The following is a 20,093-nucleotide window of genomic DNA, read 5'->3' as shown; positions in this document are numbered from 1 at the left end:
AATTTTTGGAATTCTCTACAATTAAAAAAATAACGAACGAAAGAATACTTTGGTTGAAATAAGGAATTATTCTGTTTGTCTTATAGAATAGTCTGGCCTGTGGAATGGATAATATTAGGCAACTTATCAAGTCAATTGCTTGTGCAATTAGTGAGCAAAATTTAAAGATAATATTTTTTTCAAAAACTCTATATATTCTACAGTGGTATACAGAGGAAAGGGACACATCCATTGAGAGTAACCCAATTATGACGATAAGTTATGATAAAAAAAACTTTAAGTATATTACTGTTTTTATTTTTATCTTAAAATTAAATTTCTAACCGGCAAATATTTTACTTCGCAAAAATATTTCACGAAGAATACAACAAAATTTTTTAAAAAACATCAATGATGAAGTTTCAAGGTATTAAAATAGTAAAGAGAAGGCTCCTTTACAAAGTTTTTGAATAATTCAATTTTAAAAAAATGAAGAACGAATGTTTTGTTTGAAATAAAAAATTTCCTTGTTTGTTTTACAAAATAGTCAGCTCATTAGGCCAAATGCATGCGCAGTGCTGCCATCTATTGAATTAAGATGTGCTTTTCTGGAATCTCATAATAAAATATATATGGTGCTGCAGTCTAGTGAGCACAGTTTGAAGATAATTTTTTTTTTCTTTCGAAAAATAGGGGTGTATAGAAGAACGGGGCACATCCAGTTGAGAGTAATCCAATTATGATGATTACTAATTATAATAAAACTTTAAATGCATTGCTGTTTTTTTTTTATCTCAAGATTAAATTTTTAACTGGTTAATATTTAGCTTCACAAAAATATTTCATGAGGAATATAACAAAATTTTTAAACAACATCAATAATGAAGTTTTACGTCATTAAAATAGTAAAGTGAAGGTTCAGTTACAAATTTTTAGAATTATTTACAAGAATTATTTATTAGAATTATTTCCTTGTTTGTTTCATAGAATAGTTCGGTCTGTGCACCGGATAATAATACTAATCAGCTCATTAAGTCAATTGCATAGGCAGTGCTGCCATCTATTAATTGCAAATAAATGAAGTGTTGCTTTTTTTACTCTTGTAATAATATATGTGGTGCTGCATTCTAGTGAGCAAAGTTTAAATACAATATTTCTTAAATATGTGCTCTAACAGTATGTTGTTGAAGAAAGGAGCAATAATTAAAATAAAACATTAAATGCATTATTATTTTTGTCACAAAATAAAATTTTTAAATGGTAAATCATTTGCCTCTCAAGAATATTTTATGAAAAATTAAATAAGATTTTTAAACCAATTTAATGATGAAGTTTTATGACATTAAAATATTAAAAAGAAGGTTCAGCTAGAAAGTCAAGAATGCTTTGTTTAGAAAAAGGAATTTTGTAGAAATTTTTTTTATAAAATAATTTCCGGTTTACTTATAAAAAGAGTTTATAATCTATGATACAGGTTTATATTTTATGAATGAGTATTTTTTAAATTTTTTTTCCCATTAACTTTTTTTACTGATTTATCTTTCTTTTTTTTTGAGCATTTTATAGAGAAGTTTACACTTGACATCCATACACCTTTGCCTGCCACTGTAGCATCTTAGCTAAGGTAGAACCAATGAACTTTTTATTTAATTAAGGTTTTTATTACTTTAGGAAAAATTATAAACCTATTCGAAAGTGTTGAAAAGCTTAAGAAATCAAGTAGAGGTCTGCAAATATTTGCCACTATCGATACAAATCGATGGTTTCAATCAAATCAGCTTAAATAAAATTAAAATAAATAAAAAACTTATCCTATTTTTATTATTAACCGCATAAACGTCAAGCTGAAAGCTGCGCTATTGGTATTGCATGCATTTGTCAATGGTGAGGGAGGGGAGGTATTTATTATTATTTTTGTAACTATTATATGACGGTGATGGCAAAATGACAATTTAAGAGAAATGGGTTAGTAATTTTCAAGTATTTATTTTTCTTTAAAGTTTTTATTTCATTTTGTTAAAATTGAATTTCGTCTTTCGTTTTGTTATAAAAAATATTAATATATTTTTATTTAAAAAGAATATCATGCAATATTTAAATATTTATTCACAAAATTTATTACATTTATTAGAAAGTGATATAATACAGACTGTTGACTAATAAATCATTGAGTTAATATGTGCTGACAACTGCATGTTTGCATACATATATATATATATATATATATATGTATGAATGTTTGTATACATATATATATATATATATATATATATATATATATATATATATATATATATATATATATATATATATATATATGTATATATATATATATGTATATATATATATGTATACATATATATATGTATACATATATATATATATATATATATATATATATATATATATATATATATATATATATATATATATATATATATATATATATATATATATATATATATATATATGTATGAATGTATGAATGTATACATTATATACATTGTATACATTGTATACATTTATATATATATATATATATATATATATATATATATATATATATATATATATATATATATATATATATGTATATATATATATGTATATATATATATGTATATATATATATGTATATATATATGTATATATATATATATGTATATATATATATGTATATATATATATGTATATATATATATATATATATATATATATATATATATATATATATATATATATATATGTGTGTGTGTGTGTGTGTGTATTTAAGTAATAATAAATTTTAAAAAAAATCGGCTGTAATTAAATTACACGATTAGTGACCAATTTCTTAAAATTGCAGTGCTGCCATTTATGATTAAATTTATCAGTTGTCAATGATAATAAACTTTCAAATATTCTTTATGAAATGAAAGTTTCTGCATTCAGTAGCAGAGGCAGAGTACAACAACAGTAGACTTTAAAATCTTATATGTCATACAACATCAAATAAAAATGATAAAAATATGCATCGTAGTAGAAAATTGACCCGCACTTATAAAGTGCATTTTACTAGATTTCCAAGGGGTATTATGATAAACATTGGACACTTTTTATCATAAGTACTTTTATCACATCTAAGGGTTAATCTATAATATAAGGGCATATCTTGAAATCATTTTTTCATTTCAATACATGTGGCATGACATCAAGGGCAAATGATGGAAAAAATCATACTTAATCAAATAAAACTGGTCCGAAAACATTCAGACAGTGCATTCTGGATTATTAAGGTGAATACGATTAAAAAATTAACAATTTTCACGACAAAACATTTTTAATCGTTTTGTAATATTTTTTATAGTAGAAGTTTAAAAAGTAAAGCTTGAAATTATTTTAATAGTTTAAGCTTATGATCAACCATTAATTGCAAGTGATAAAAAAATAGTTTTATATTTAGTTAAGAAAATTGACCTGAAATCATTATGCTTTGTAGTTGCGAAAAAGATAACTATAAAAATTGCAAAATGTTAGTGCATGGTTCACACTGAAAGGCTGGCATAAACGTGCCTAAATCAAGACTCAAGAAACTTACGACGATTCAAGCAGGATTTTTATGATTAACTCAATGAACGATTCAAAAAAGATTTCAATGATTCCACACAGTGAATAAATACATCAAAAAGATAAGTCATAAAATAAATACAATGACAACAATGATTATAACAATAGCTATATAATGATAGTGTGGGGTGGGATTAACCATATGGAATAAAAAGCTTGATAAGATGGAGTATTCGATAATCCCGCTCTCTAGTGACAAACCAAAACCAGGTGTAAATAAAACCTGTCCCTGAATGTAAATAAAACGCAGTAATTTGGCTAGTAACGTTCATTGATCAGCGCAATGGATAACTAGTCTAATTTTCTTTTTGTGGCGTATTTAAGTTAACCGTTCACGAGTTAACAGGTTAACTGAGTTAACCGTAACGTAAATATTTCCCTGCTGAAAGTCACTCATTTGCTCTGAGGGTAAACAAAAACCGGTTCTGACGCTTTGAAGAGGTTTTCCTTTCTTCATATATATAAACGAAACATAGCTCGTTACGTAATAGAACCGGTTAAATCTCTTTCCTTGCTTCGGAGTTTGCCTAACTTATAGTTTGTCTAAAATAAGAACTCCCCCAGACATTCGTCTGGACCTGTGGCGGTGACTATGGTAACGAGGTATGACTATTTCAAGAAGGGGTGCGGGGTCACTGTTTTGGAGTGGTTTCGGCTCGATAATGTTATTCCCAGAGGGAAGCTACCCTCCCCAAAAATGCTCCACTCTTGTTTCCATAGCACCAGACGGCCTCGGACTTTGTGGCGGGAGGAGTTCTTATTTTAGACAAACTATATGAGGCAGACATAAACATCAGACCAAAACAGTTAAGAGGCTCCTCCCCATTCGCGTTATGCAGTTAGCACCCTTTCTTTATCCCGTGCCAATAAAAATGTTGCCTAAATCAAAGCAACTAATAATTCACTATTTTTAAATTTTTCTTCATCTTTTTAAATTTTTAAATTATTTATTTTTTGCTTGTGACACTGTAAGTTTCCAAAAAAAAGCATTCATCAGTGGACAAAAACACGCCAGTGGTTTTTGTCCACTGATTCAAACTCCTACATTTAAGTTAAATAACTTATCTTCGTCTCTTACAATATATGTGTCTTTGTTTCGCAACATTTCTCTAACTTCTCTGAATAAAATTTACACATTTTCTCAAACGCAATATTTATTTAGAAAACGAAAAAATTAAATGCAGCGTGATTTGAACAAAATTCTTTGATAATTAGTAAATGCATTTATTGGCATTATTTGTGAATATTTTAATTACAAAACGTTAAAAATTGATCATGAAATAAATTGTTTTGCAAGTCTTAGTGTTCTAGCCGCTTTTGATGCGAGAAATATGAATTAAAATTCTGTAGCATTGAAGGGAAATGAAGTAGGCGTTCTCATCAATATTATTTACTAGAATTTTACTTAAGAGGAAGCCATACCACGGGAGAAATTTGTCGTCTCTAATTCTCTTTCACCTCTATTACAAATTTTTTTAAAAAAAGAAAAGATATAGTGAGTTCAGGCTAACCTAGATGAGTAAGCTAATAAAGTTCTGTTACAGAAAAAAAAAATTCAAAATGCAAACAAATTTTTGGAAGAGAACTTCTCCATTGCGTTATTTTCCATTTAGTTATCGTCGCATAATTTATTTTCATTTTGATATTTTAAAACTTTCTTTTCAGTTTTTGAAATTTCACTGCTTACTCTAGGTTTGTCTAAACTCACTTTTTCTTTACTTTCAATTTTAAATTAGTTATGGAGGTGAAAAAGAATTTGCAATGAAAAATTTCCCCGTGGTATGGCGTCGTCCTCTTAAGTTATAGTCAAAATCAACAAAATTGTTACAAAATTCTTGTAAAAAAATGCGTTTAAATTCAACAGGTGGGTGAACTAGTAACACACATAAATTGAAATAATATCAGGAATTCTTTCAAGAAATTTTTTATAAATGTTCTAGTGATTTTGTTTTTTTCATCATTTTGATATTTTAAAAATTTCTTTTTAGTATTTGAAATTTCACTGCTTGCTCTAGGCTTGTCTAAACTCATATTTTCTATACTTTCAATTTTAAATTAGTTATGGAGGTGAAAAAGAATTTCCAATGAAAAGTTTCCCCCCTGCTATGGCGATCTCTTAAGTAACGATCTCTTAAGTCTATCAACAAAATTGCTACAAAATTCTTGCAAAAAAAATAAATAAATAAACAAATAAATAAAATTCGTTTAAATTCAACAGGTGGGTGAACTAGTGACACACATAAATTGAAATGTTATCGGAAATTCTTTCAAGAAATTTTATATAGTGTTTTTATTTTTTTAAAAAAAGAGAGAAACAAATAAACTATATTACATTTACTTAAATTGAAATAAAATGCTTAATGTTTTGTTAGTCCTTATCATAACCTAAGAGAACTCTTTACAAAATTCGTTTTCTGTATCCTTAAACCAACTATAAAATTCCAGGTGAACTGCAACAGCTGTTCACACATTTCTCGGCACGCTTTTCGGCCAAGTACAACTTCCACGTTGTAAGTAGTGGCTTACGTGGAGATTACACTATCAAAAACGATTGAGGCTAACGAAATTCGATATACACTATCACATATCGATCATTAAAAACTTTACGATTATGGATATTCCCGATAACATAGCGGAAGAATTCGAGGAGTTGAAAAAGCAACTGCCAGACGATATTGACATGGAAGAACTCGTGGCAAAAGTGACGAAAGTTGCACAGGATTTTGTGCAAGGTCAAGCCGGTAATTCTTTACCCATACAAGCCTTGATATTTTTGGGATTTCTACTAATTCCTTTATCACTTATTCGTAAGTATTTTTTCTTTTATTGAAGTATTAGCATCTGAATTTAATAAGAAGGTATTATAAGATTTCGTTATTGGCAATGAGTCAATTTGTGGGCACGAGTTGATAGGATTGTCTATGGAAAAGTTTTTTATTTATTGTTCGGCGAAATGTTATTTAAAAATATAGATACCGATTAGCCCATACAATTATATAAGAAAAGAATATATGCGTAATATAGAATGAAAAATATATCACATTATGATAGAAAAAATAAAAATCAATATATGATAGATGTCCCACTTGGTTGCATCTTGAATTTCTGGAAATCAATGGTGGGTTCAGCAGAAAGATCACATTGCAATTAATTTGGAAATGAAGCTTGGATGGAAATTATGTGTATTTAAATGATATATATATGTTCATATGTATTACAAATTAATTCTATTTAAATAAAAATTGGATGTAATTCTAAGGAATTACAGCATTTGAAAATGCAATGATTAATTTGTCCGTCAGATAAAACTGAGAGAAAGAAAGGCGATCATTAGAAATACTTTATTGTTTAAGACAATGTAACTGGTTTTTACTCTTTTAATTCTTCCTTTGTTGTGACTGACCAAAATAATATTTCGTCAGGTTTTGATAATGCTTTTTTTTTTCCAAATTAAAATACTTTTGTAATTTAAAAGAAAATCAATCATTTGCCACTCCTCTTATATCTAAAACCCGAGCCTTAAGTAATGGCAGAAGTGATATCTTACTTAGAAATAAGTAGCTTTAGAAGAAGAAAACTTAATAGCTATAAAAAAATTCTTTTTTAAATTTGTTTAATTAAACTTTATTATTTTTCAATTATTCCTCCATAAATGATAAATTTTAATTCTTAGCATTTTTCGTACATTGTATGATATTCTTATAATGTAATTCTCTTGAGAAATAAATAATAAAAGATCCTCTTGATTCAAATTAAAATATATTTACAGGACATAAATTGTCCATAAGGTTGCTTGGATCGAATGTCTTGCCCTTCCAATATTCTTTTCATTGTAAATAAAAACTCCAATAAATAAGGGTAAAACAAATTATATTTTTACATAAAGAATCCCTTTGTAAAATCATACACACAGGAAAAGAAAAAAACTCTTAAAATATTATTTATTTGAAGCGATAAAATTGTACCAAATGTTGCTGGATGCTGGGTCTCAGAGGGACATTCTACTGAGATTAGTTTTGCTACGGAAGTTATAAAAACACATTACGGAACACTGAGCATGTCTGTTGTTTGAAATTTTTATTGAAGAGATCTTACCAAAAAAGGAATTTTTTTTTTTAAATTTAAAATCATATAAGAGTGTCCTTAAAAAAGTGTGCCCTACATTGTTTTTGAAAGATCATGCTCAGGGACCAGGGCTGGATTACCCATTAAGCTAGACTAGGCCATGGCCTGGGGCCCCCAATGGTTAGGGGCCCCTTTAAAATGGATTTTTCGAAAATAAACTTAAAAAAATTAAGAAAAACAATGATTTTTCAAAATGTTATGATTAGTTTTTAGTTCTAATTTAATAAAATAAAATAAAATAAAATAAAATTTAATTTATTATTATTTATTTTACTTTTAAATATGCTTTCTTAAATGAAAAGATATATAAATAATTTTATATTTGAATAAATAAAAAATATAAGAGAAAAAAATTTAATCTAAGGGCCTCAAAAATTGAATGGCCCAGGGCCCCGCGTACGCTTAATCTGACCCTGTCAGGGATTTTAAATACAGACGTTAGGACCAAACGTTAAAATGTCCTAACCTTGTAGCATTTTAGCGTTATTTTCACGTAATTTCTAATGCTCTGTTTTCTATACACTAACTTAATAGATTGACCTCAAATTCTTTTTTCAACATATTTAGATTCTTGACCATTAAAATAGGGGGGGGGGGGAGAGATATTTATTAAGTCCCAATCTGGAAAATATTTTCTTTTTGAGTTAGGAGATCTGTCGGAATTTTAGGCCCCTTAATATTTATTTCACTTTTTTGCGTGTTTTCTAATATCTAATTATTTAAGCGAATCGAAAACTTTTTTGAATACAGTTATATAACTCGATTACTCAAAGATAATCCCATGAAAAATTTTTATTTTAACAATTATATATTCTTACTTAATTTGATAGTAGTAAAAGAAAATTGAAATTGCAATGCATTTAAGTTTTTACGACGAAATACGAAATTTTGACAAAATTGAACAAATAGTTAAAGCAATAAAAATTTTAAAAATAGGACTTTTTTGAAATTTTATTACTCAGAAGCTATTTGATCGATATTGTTTAAATTTTGCATTATGTTTTTTTATAATTACATAACTTAAAACGATGCAGAAATTTGTACTCTTCAATTCAAAATTTTTCCGACTACTGTAAATTAAACAATGAAAAATAATAAATAATTACAAAAAATATTCTTTTACATGAAATTATCTTTTGAAAACTTAGTTCTATATTCGTCCGTAAGAAACTTTTGATTTGCTTAAATATTTTAAGAGATATAACGCAATAAAATTAAAGGGAAATTAATATCAAACTGTTTCGATACCTCTCCTGATTAATATTTTTAAAATCTTTATTAATATAGCCACTGATTAAGATTCTGAAAGATAGCAAACAATTGCTTATATTTAAAATTTTCACGAAACAAATTGGGCCATTGATTTTTGATAATGAAAAATAGGCAAGCATTTAAAATTTTTGGGGTCATTTAAAATTTCAGCCAAGTGGAAATTGCTTTTTAATATTGTCAGGTAATCAACTTTTGCAGGACATTACATATCATACACTTGTTATTTCCTCAGTGCATAGAAATTAAACATTTAAAAAAAAAAGTTACATTCGAAATTAAATATTTTATTTGAAATGAGATTAAAATAAATCACACCATCAAAAAAGAGCAATTTGATATTTTTCACATTCATTGAAAATATTTCAGAGAAGTTAAAGTGTACGGAAAATGCTGATATGAAATTATTGAACAGATAAAACGTTTGTTATTCCAAAGATTTCGAATACAACTTTGAAGGTCAACATGTCTGGATTTTTTTCCCCTCCTCACTATTTTTGAAAAATTTATTTTTGGATAACTATTCTAAAAATAGTTTGATTTGAAAATTAATACCTTAAAAAACGTCATACATTTTTCAGAATTATACTTTTTCCCTTTCTTTTTCATTCGGGAAAACGAAGTTCAAATTGGCAGTTGAGATTTGTGATTATATCTTGAGAAAAGCTTACAGAATTATTAAAATTTTGTTATCTGAATTAAAATTAAGAGTTTTTAGCAAATACTAGTTAGCAAAGCGATTAGTTATATTTTCTGTTTGTTTTTCTTTAAATTATTATTTAAAGTATTGTCCTTAAAGCATTAAAAAAACAAACATATTTATTGCCTAAAACATTTTTAAAGACGTTAATATAATTTGATTCCTCTACTGCATGCAGCAAAAATCAGTTTGTTAGGTATCAATTTTGTAAGACTAAAAAATTAAAATTATATTTGTGTTATGCGCCAGTTTTGTAGCTATTTTTTATACAAAAATTTGGAAACAGTACATCAAAAATTCGCCTTTCAGGATTGTTGCTTTTTGACTTCTGGACAGAACTAAGTAATAATAACAGTAAAAAAATATATACCTTGCAAACCTTTCATGTACGATTGCTTAACAGTGGATTTTTAAAAGCAAAAAAAAGAAAAAAAAAAGCTAAGGATGTAAAAATAAAAGGGACAAAGATGCCTGGAGCCAGTGATTATATGCAAGTAAGATGAACTGTTTCAAGAAAATTTAATGTACACTAAAATGCAGATACTAAGTAATCCAAATGACTAATTTTAAATTTTAGTTAAAAATGTAGAGAAAACATGGAAAAAATATAATAAAGAAGAGCAGAAGAAAAATAATTAAAAATAATAAATTTTTAAAAAAAAAATTAATTATTAAAAAAAAATGTAAAAGCCAAAAACAAAATAATGAAAAGATGTAATCTCGTCATCAGCTCACACGATTATATCAGCAAAAAAAGAGTGCTTTCTAATATTGTATTCATATAGCCAAACAAACAAAATATAACAAAATACAATAAAATTTACAATATCGTGAAGAAAATTAAAAAAATCGAAATGAAAAAAGAACCAGTTCAGCAAAAAATGCGAGATAAAAAATGCTAATTAAAAAGCAAAAATAGAAAATAAAAAACTAAAAAACACAGAATAAAACACAAAAAGTGATATCTAAATCGAGTAGCAAATTCGAATGTAGAGTAAAAAAAGAAACAATCACTGTTGAAGACGGTATTTGAATGTCAGAGAAAACTTCAATTATTAATAATAATATATTATTTATTTATTATAATTATTTATATAATAAGTAATAATTATAGTTTTAATTATAACTACAAAGTTTCTAAGTAGTTAAATTTTTTGGTTTTGGTGTGAACATTTAATAGCAGACTTCTTAGCAGAGCAGTAATTTCTTTCGTCTTCAATCATAAAGAATTTACTTTACTACGTCTAATTTCAAAAAAAAAAAAAAAAAAGAAGAAGAAGAAGCCTTTTTTTTAAATGTTTTCTTCTGTTTCTCTTTGGAAAGAAGACGCAAAAATATTTTAACGACGTGAGAGTTACATAAAAAGGAAAATTTACTTACGACACTCTTTGAAGGAAAAAACGAGAAACTTTTATATGCCAAATATCTCACTAGATGGCAGCATCATTAGATGTAGTTTATGATAATTTAAAACTAACATACGTTTTCAAATCCAAAGTGGTGCCTCTTTAAAAATGACATCGTAATAAGTTTACCAGATTAAAAAACATGAAAGTAGAAGCGTAAAAAAATTTTGAAATCTTTTTATGGCACGTTCTTACTGAAGTATAGAAATGGGTTGGATTTGTTAGTTACCTTGGTTGTATGTGCTTGATTTCTATATACTACTGGATAATTCAATGTTTATAATTAATAAGGTTGTATTTTAATTATATATTTTATTAATATTGATTATTTTAGAAAATAATTAACATTTCATGAAAAATAATTTTTTACTTTAAAGAGTTCTTTACTAATAATTAGAAGATGTTAGCCACGCATATGCCCAATGCAAGGTCAATTTGCACGTAGTAAAAATGTAAATTTAGTTAACAAAGAATTTTTAATTAAAACTTATAATTAACTCAACGATTCAATTACATTAGTTGGATATCCATTATTTCTTAGCAAATTTTGGAAGACTTGGTTTATTTATTTTTTTTTTCGATAAATAAACATTACTTCAAATTCTTTTAATTCTATTCCCTTGATTAAAAATTATGTTTAAATAAAATGCTGTTAGAAACATTAGAATTCCATGTTATTGGTTTATTTATATTGAATTTAAAATCATTTCTTTATCGTATAAATCACCAAAGCAGACACTTTCTTTTTTTTTAATATTCAAATCTAATATTAAAATTAATATTATCATAATGATTGTGAAACAAGTATATTCCTCGGGGAAAATATTATTTAACAAAATTGTATAGTTTTGAAGATTAAAAATAATTAATTCCTCAATAAATCAAAAAGCAAATTTAACATTAAGATAAATCTTATAAAGGTTGCAATTTGATTTAATATTTTATAATCGAATCCTAATATTTTTAATTAAAGTGACTCACTAATTTCGAAAATAAATATATATTTTCTTTTAAAAAACTTAATTAGCGAATGTATCCAAAGTTCACCATTTTAAAAATAATTTAATTATTGAGTTGTGAATTGGATTAAAATCATTTTAAATAAACTTATAAAGAACAACAGAATTTTATTTGAAACAACTAAAATGGATCGTTTAAGATTTGATTTAGTCTTCTAAAAATGCTAAAGTTTAAAAGAGTAAACCAATTCATCCTCATAAAATTTCATGATAGGAAAATTTTAACTGAGGAAGTTTTTTCTTTATTAAAGTATTCAGAAATCGTAAAAAAAATTATGAAATAACAAATAGGGTAGAATAGATAAGGTGCTTCTATTACAATTTTGTAGATAAACTACCTAGTTCAACTTTTCAAAATTTTGGGAGTTTTAGAATTGCTAATTAAGTCATAAAATAGAAATCTGGAAGGAAAAAAAACAATAAAAAATGGCGCGTTTGAAAAAATAATTACGAAAAAGCTTAAGAAATTTCTCGTATTTCCTTAGTTAACCTACTCAAATTCATACTAAAAGTGAAAATTTAGCAGTAATTAATTAATTATACCAGCATTAGGAGTAATATAAATAATTTTCAATAAAAAAGTAAAATTTTTTACAACGGAAATTTATGATTCATTTATCGCAGATATGGTTTTTTTTATGCTATTTACATCGTATAGCTGAAAACTATGCTTTTTTAGAATATATTTTAAGTGTGCAAATTATAACCATGTTTAGAATAAGGGGCAGACAAAAAAATAATAATTTAAAAATATAATCAGATTTTTTTTCTTTACATTGCCTGCAAGCTATTATCGACCCAAGCATTTAATAAAATGTTTCAATAATACTTAATATTATTAAAAACATTATAGATAAAATGGCCCGTAATTCTTACTAAAATGGTTAAAATTATTATTAAATAATGATTTAAAATTAATAATTGAATAAATAAAATCATAGTTATATTTTTCAAGATCAATTTCTGAGAAGAGTATATTGGTTCAGATCAGAAAAAATTACCAAAAAAAAAAAAGAAAAAAAGAAAATAAAAGTTAGTTGGGATGGAACAAGTCTTGATACATATACAAACTGCTTTTAAATAAGCATGAAAACTAGATAGATATTATAATTGAAGTATTTTTTTGCCTGCAAGCTATTTTACATACATATAATGGAAAATTACAATATATTCTCTCCACAATTAGCCTTTTCTTTTTTAAAACTATATCTAGTCTATTTTGAGATACATTAATTTACCTGCATATCCCTTTCATTATTCTTACGTAAATAATCTTATTATGAATGAAATAAGATTTTAAAAAATCATACTCAAAGTAATGTTTTTATTAATTATATTATATAAAAATATTTTATTCTCATATAATGCTTTTTAAAAAAATCAATTCGTTTAAATTATTATTTAAAAAAAAAAACTCTGCTAAATTAAATTTTTTTGGAAATTAAATAATGAAAGAGATGAGCATGGAAATATAAAAGTTTGCAAGCATCTTTTTATTATTTTTTAGTAATAACATTCACTACTAATGAAATCGAAAATCACACCCTAAAAAATTTATTTATTATATTGTTTAGAAAATATTTTAAACTAAGTTTTCAATTAGTTAAAAAATCAGTTTGTTTAAATAATTGATTATTTAAAAATATCACACTTGAATTAAACCAGTGCTTTTTTAATGAAATAATGAAAGGGATATGCACATAAATACTTTAATTTACATGCATATCAATTTCATTATTTCTAAGTAAAATACCATCATTATTACTGAAATCTAACTTCACACACTAATTATATTGCACATAAATATTTTGTAATTAGATTAATATTTTTTAAAAATCATTTTGTTTTAAGTCAGGGTTTTTAAGAGAATTACAGTTGAATTAAATAAATGATTTTTTTTCTTCTAAAAAATTAAGTGATTTAAATCGTGAATCATGTTTTAAATCACACCAACCTTGTGATGAGCAAACTGAAAGAAGCTTTTTATGCATTTTTATCTTAATGTTGCTTCTCAATGCGTCCTAATGTATCTTAATGCTTTTTTATCTCAAAACGTTTACACTAAGTTCCATTTTGGCAAAATAATAATAATAAAATGACCAAAAAACTATATTTTATAAAAATACACGTACTTACAAAATAAAACAGTTTTGCAAAGTTAAAACTAATAAATTATACATAGATCTTTTTTTTCTTTTCCTTTTAGTTTTCTGCTTTTGCAAACTTATGAATAGTCAAAAGAAAAGACAAGGAAAAGATAAGAAGAAGCAGAAAGAAACAAAGAAAGACACAAAGAAGAAGAAAGTGTGATAGAATAGGCTTCCAAGTTCTAGTCCAATTTATTGTTATTTTTTAAGAAGAAACTTTTTGTATTAATAAAATGAAATTATTTTAATATTGCTACTTTTTTACTGCATAATTGTTACAAAGTAAATGGAATGAAGCTGTTAATTTTCCAGATAATTTAAAGACCAAAAAGTCTATAATTATCCTCACTTAAATATTTAGTTGAACACAAATATTTTACAAAAATACAAATATTTCTTTTTAATAGACTCTAAAAATAACATAGGGTGAATGTAATGACCATTTTTAAAAGTTTTTAGAGCTTTCAGGATACTCCTTAGGAATCACAAAGATAATATTTAAGGACTCCCATCAGGTAGAAAAATGATTTTACTTGCTCAATGATGACCAAAGGAGAATTACGTATATGTCAGGAATTTTCTTATTTATTCAGTGACTACTAACTATTTTTGAATAATTTTTGTTTCTTTTTATTCACTGAAATGTTTTCTATCAGTTATCTATTAGTTAACGAATTTCAAAGTTTAAAGTATTTTTAAAAATTTAATTTTGAAAAACTTTTAATAATACTTACAAACATAAAATTCGTCAATTAAGTTATCACACATATTACAATGGATAAAATGAAATAAAAAACAGTCAAAAAATAGCTTTTAATTATTGAATAAATAAGGAAATTCCGGACACATAATTTTCAATGGGTGGACAGAGGAAAAAAAAATTCATTTTTCTGTTTGATGGGGACTTTTATGTAAGGAAAATACACCACCAAACTCGAATGAATCACTACTGAGGTAAAAAAAAATTTTGTAAACAAACTGTTTGATTTCAGGAGGAAACAGCCAGGTTAAAGAAAGTATCAAATTTGAAGAAGAAAATATACTAATTTATTATTTTTAGGTCAAAAACTCAAAAAGAAAAAAATGTAAATTCCTAGTAATAATAAATGTTCAAATCTGATGTATCCTAAGTAATTTATTTTCTTAAGAGAACCACAGGAGGAGAATATTTAAAACGCCCTGTGAATACTTGTAACAGTTATAATTATTTAGGGTCGGAGAAGAAATTTCTACAGAATTATGCGATAGAACACTTTCTTTTATTGAAAAAAAAAACAAGTTTTTCTATGCAGAATAGCAACCATGTGAAAAGCTGCAACATTACAGGTTTAAATATAATGAGTTTAAATATAGCTCAAAAATTTAAAATATATTGAAAAACGGTATAAATTTGTTATAATGACAATTCATATTAACAGAGGAAATTATTGTTTACAGAGAGTTTGTCTATAAGCAAATATTTAATTTCATGCTAAAATAGCAATAAAAAGATTAAAAAATGCAACAGACATATTTACTTCTTTTATTTTGATTTAAAATACACACATAGAGTATAGCCCTTAAGAGAAGCAGAATATGTCTGATTACTTAAATGAGGTTGGGAGAAATTCAAGCTGTACTTGGAAAATTTTGGTCTAAATAAAAAAGTATCACTAAAAAATATTTTAGAGTAAAATAAGGAATTAATATCCAACAATTTTTCCCGAAAAAAAAAGAAAGTAAAATAATGTTTTCAGTTATGTTAAAAGAATATTTCCTTTTATGCTAAACGTAGCTTTAAATCTCAAATTGTTTATTTATTAGTTTAATTTATTCAGCTTATGAGCTGGACCTTAAATTTAGTCCAATGAATTATTACTAATTCAATATATTTCGATTTCTTTTTTTAATGATATGTTAGTTTATTCAAAAATTGCATAAAATCAAATGAATTTTTTTTTCTTTGTTAAAGAAAATTATTAGCAAAATATTTTAACAATATACAAACATCAAAATAATATTTTGGAAAAGCTTTTGTAATTTAGCACTATAATTTTGGGTGAAATTTGAAACCAAAAAAGAAAAAAAATTCTTCGGAAAAATATTTGGCCTTGAGAAATTTATGCTCACCTGAACCCCTTTACCTGTAGATTTTAGAGTAAATTATTTTGCTCTGTACTTTATGAATGGCAGAACTGTCAACAACAGGAATGTTTAAATTGTGACAAGTTTTGGTAAGAAAAAATGATACCTTTTGTTAATAGGTTAATAACAGTGAATGTTGATTTTAATAATAGGAAAATAAGATTTCCTACTATTATGTGTTATGTACTCTGTGGTCTATATATGTGGTCAACAAAAAGTGCCTTCCTTAGAAAGAGTGAAAAATCTTTCGAAAAACAGTAGAAAAACTTTTGTTAGGATAAAGATAACTTAGTCCACAATCGCTCATGCCATGCTTTTTAAATATAATAGGTTAGAATTATCAACAGAAAATGTTAATTTCTTACTTTTCCGAACTGATAACAGAAATAAAAATGTTTTCCATTCAAACCTTTTTCGTATACAGTTGAACCTCACTAACATGAAACCGCATAATGCGAAATATCGTTTTACATAAAACACATGTTTGGTCCCATGAGTCAGCAATCAATTATTGTTGCATTTTGCATGTTTAACATGAAATTTTTAAGCAGTATATCGCTTAACATGAAAGGAAACTGGATACAGCATAGATAATAAATAATTAGGTATGGTAGTGTAGTATGTTATAATATAACACCTGACTGAGTTATTGTATTATTGTAATGGATGATCAATAAAATCCCAATAATTCATTTTGGGGAACGCTATTTCTATTTTCTTCTTTTGTTAGAAGTAGCAGAGGGGCAAATGTAATAGTTTAATAAAGTGGTTATAACTTTGAAGATTATTTTAATATGTTTAGTTCATAATAGAATTGTTTGCATATATTAATGTAACATGTATTAATAGTACGAAATAAATTCTTTTGATGATGTATCGGATAAAACAAAATTCGGTTAACATGAAATAATCATGATTTTACGTTAACAAGGTTCGATTGTAACTCGTCAAAAAAATAAAATCTTTAATTTTAGCCTTTTGATGGTGACTTAGAAATTTAAAGTTATAGCAGACTTCTAATAATATGTCATTATATCAAGCCTTTTATATAGCACACCTTGTATCAAGACTGTATATAATGCAAAAATAAAACAGCATTTAATCAAAATATGAGAGAAAAATTTATTTTTGAAGAAATGGTTAGAAAATGATAATGCATACATTTTAAATACACACATGCAGAAATAAATATATTGACATAACACATATAATAAATTAAAACATACAAATATAATAAAAAATGAATATAAATTTGTTTCAAAACCTTTTGTTACAGATCTTGCAAGTTCTTAACATTTAATGAAACTATTAACAATAAAAACCTTGTCCTGAAACATATATTTTAATTGCAAATAAATTTACAGCAAGTTTCAAAATATAATTTGCACAGTAATATTATTATTGCATTTTTAATAGAACACAAAATAGCAGTAATTATGTATATCCATAATGACAAGAGAAAATAAGGATACATTAAGCTATTTAAAAAAATTCAGCATATGATAAAGAAATGTACACACTAATGAGTTAAAAAGGATGATACGTATTTACTACAAAATATTGCTTTTATTATACATTTAGGTTTTATAATATATATTAAATTTCATAGGAACTGCTTGTTATAGAAATTTTAAACAAACAATAATAAAAATTAAGCTCTAATTGTTATTAAGCTCTAATTATTGAGTAGAAACATTAAACACAAAATTTCTCCAGTTTCATAAAAATTTGTGACAAAAATCATAAGACTTAATACAAATCCTTTGCTAATTTTTAAGCAAACTACGAATATTTTAATTGCAAATACATTATTAACTTTTTTGCCTTTATGTTTAGTTACCAATGTTAAAATTACATCATTTTAAGTTTTTTTTTTGTAAAATGTGTGTTTTATAATAATCATTGTTTATACAGATTTTTAGACTTCTTGCCAGAAGTGAAGTATACACATTAACTATATGCAAATTAAAAATACAAGGTGCGGTAAACAAAACTTGGAAAAAGTTACTGCATCATAGAGTAGAAATTAAGTAATTTCTCTTAAATTTGTATGTTCACCTCTTTTTGTCTAGCACTTTAGTTATTAAATAGTTTATAATATATTTCTCAGTTTACGTATAGTTTTTTTTTTGGCTTTTGTTGCAATGTCTAGCAAAAGATTTTTTAAAGTTGTTTTAAGATAGGAAAGCAATAGTGTGAAATCATTCTTTTTCTCTGTACACAAAAGTTTGGACTCTCTAAAACAATCACTTTGGTGGGAATGGGATAGATAAAATGGGACAGATAGAATGAGACAGATAAATGGGATAGAATAGTAAATAAACTTGCAGCCTATTGCTGAAAATTTCAATAAAAATGTGCATCGCTGTGAAAGGCAGCCACTTTGAAACCAATTAAATTTATTTATTAGTATAAGTCTACTTCTTTTATTATTTGTTATATTTTGTAAATTTATTTATTTTTAATAAAGTTACATTAAAAATTGCTTGTCCAGGTTTTATTTCACCGCACCCTGTGAGGGAAACAAAGAGCGTAACCAACTTTTTTTTCACTATTTATCACATTTTTTTCATTCAGTCAAACAGATTTTGATGTCAACATCCTCTTATTCATGCATTTAAAAGTGCTTCCGTTTTTATCTTGGTAAAATATTAACTTGTGATCTATTATATATATATATACTAATTGTGACTTACTTTTTGACAAGGGTTCTAAAAATATAGAATAAGAGTAGATATTGTGGAACACCCTGTATTTCTTACTCAAAACTCTTCCATTCATTTATCATGAAAATTATATTGCAATCGAGGAAAAAATACATTTTAGTACAAATAATAAGTGTACAAATAAAAGTTTAGTAAAAATAATATAGTAAGCATATAAATAGTAAAATGAATGAAATGAATTTCAAAACTACTTAGATACTATTAGACATGTTTAATTTTCTATTTGTAAAAAAAGTGCCAAATAACTTTCTTTTTACTCATTATTTAATGTATACTATTATAGTTACTATAGGTGTTTGTTTCAGTATTTTTCAGTTAGCCGGAAGGTTCTGTATGTAAGCTGCCATTTATTTAAAAAAAAATTTCAAAGTTTCCAGTACAGGAAATTAGAAAATTCTTACCATTCAAAAATTTTATTCTTTAAGAGGGGATTAAAAAAAAAGCAGTTTGTAAAATCAAACTAAAAGGATGACAGATATTATTTAATTTAATTAGTAATGAATTGCCTTTTCTTTTCACTGGAAGTGATACAATTTCACAAACAGTTGTTTGCTTTGCTTGCTTTAACAAGTTATAAGAGCTTTGAATTATTATTTTGCAATAATAAAACAAAACTTCAATTCTACATAATTCTTCACATTGAAACATGCTGCAATATGAAGCTTCTGGGCTTTCTTCAGGTTGAAAAGAGATTCTGTTTTTTCTATGTTAAGTCATAGCAAATTATACTTTTATATTAAGCACCTGATTAATATTTTCGATTTTTTTTTGTTTCCTTTCATTCAATGAAATGTTTGCTATTAAAACAAGATGCCAAACTTGTAAGCATTATTAATCTTAACTTTTAGAAAATTTCCGAAATATTCCTAACCTATTAAATTTGGCCCTTAAAATAAAATTAAACGAAAAATATTTAAATATTTTTTTTTGAAAATTAGATACACTTGTTAAAATTAATAATTAACTAAACAACGAAATTGAAATCAGGTAAT

The 20,093-nt window shown here is 25.5% G+C and overlaps 1 long non-coding RNA gene across 1 annotated transcript; it reads left to right on the top strand.

The window, feature by feature from the left end:
- Positions 1 to 6,048: 6,048 nt before the first annotated feature.
- On the top strand, positions 6,049 to 14,499 carry LOC147816299 (uncharacterized). The gene is made up of 2 exons (XR_015432743.1): positions 6,049 to 6,392; positions 14,311 to 14,499. It is a non-coding gene; the product is annotated as an uncharacterized LOC147816299 (long non-coding RNA).
- Positions 14,500 to 20,093: the final 5,594 nt, after the last annotated feature.

Source organism: Parasteatoda tepidariorum, chromosome 1 (assembly GCF_982258835.1).
Source record: "Parasteatoda tepidariorum strain Cologne lab strain chromosome 1, Ptep-v5.0, whole genome shotgun sequence".
NCBI classification, from domain to species: domain Eukaryota; kingdom Metazoa; phylum Arthropoda; class Arachnida; order Araneae; family Theridiidae; genus Parasteatoda; species Parasteatoda tepidariorum.
This window is presented reverse-complemented; position numbering and strand designations above follow the sequence as displayed.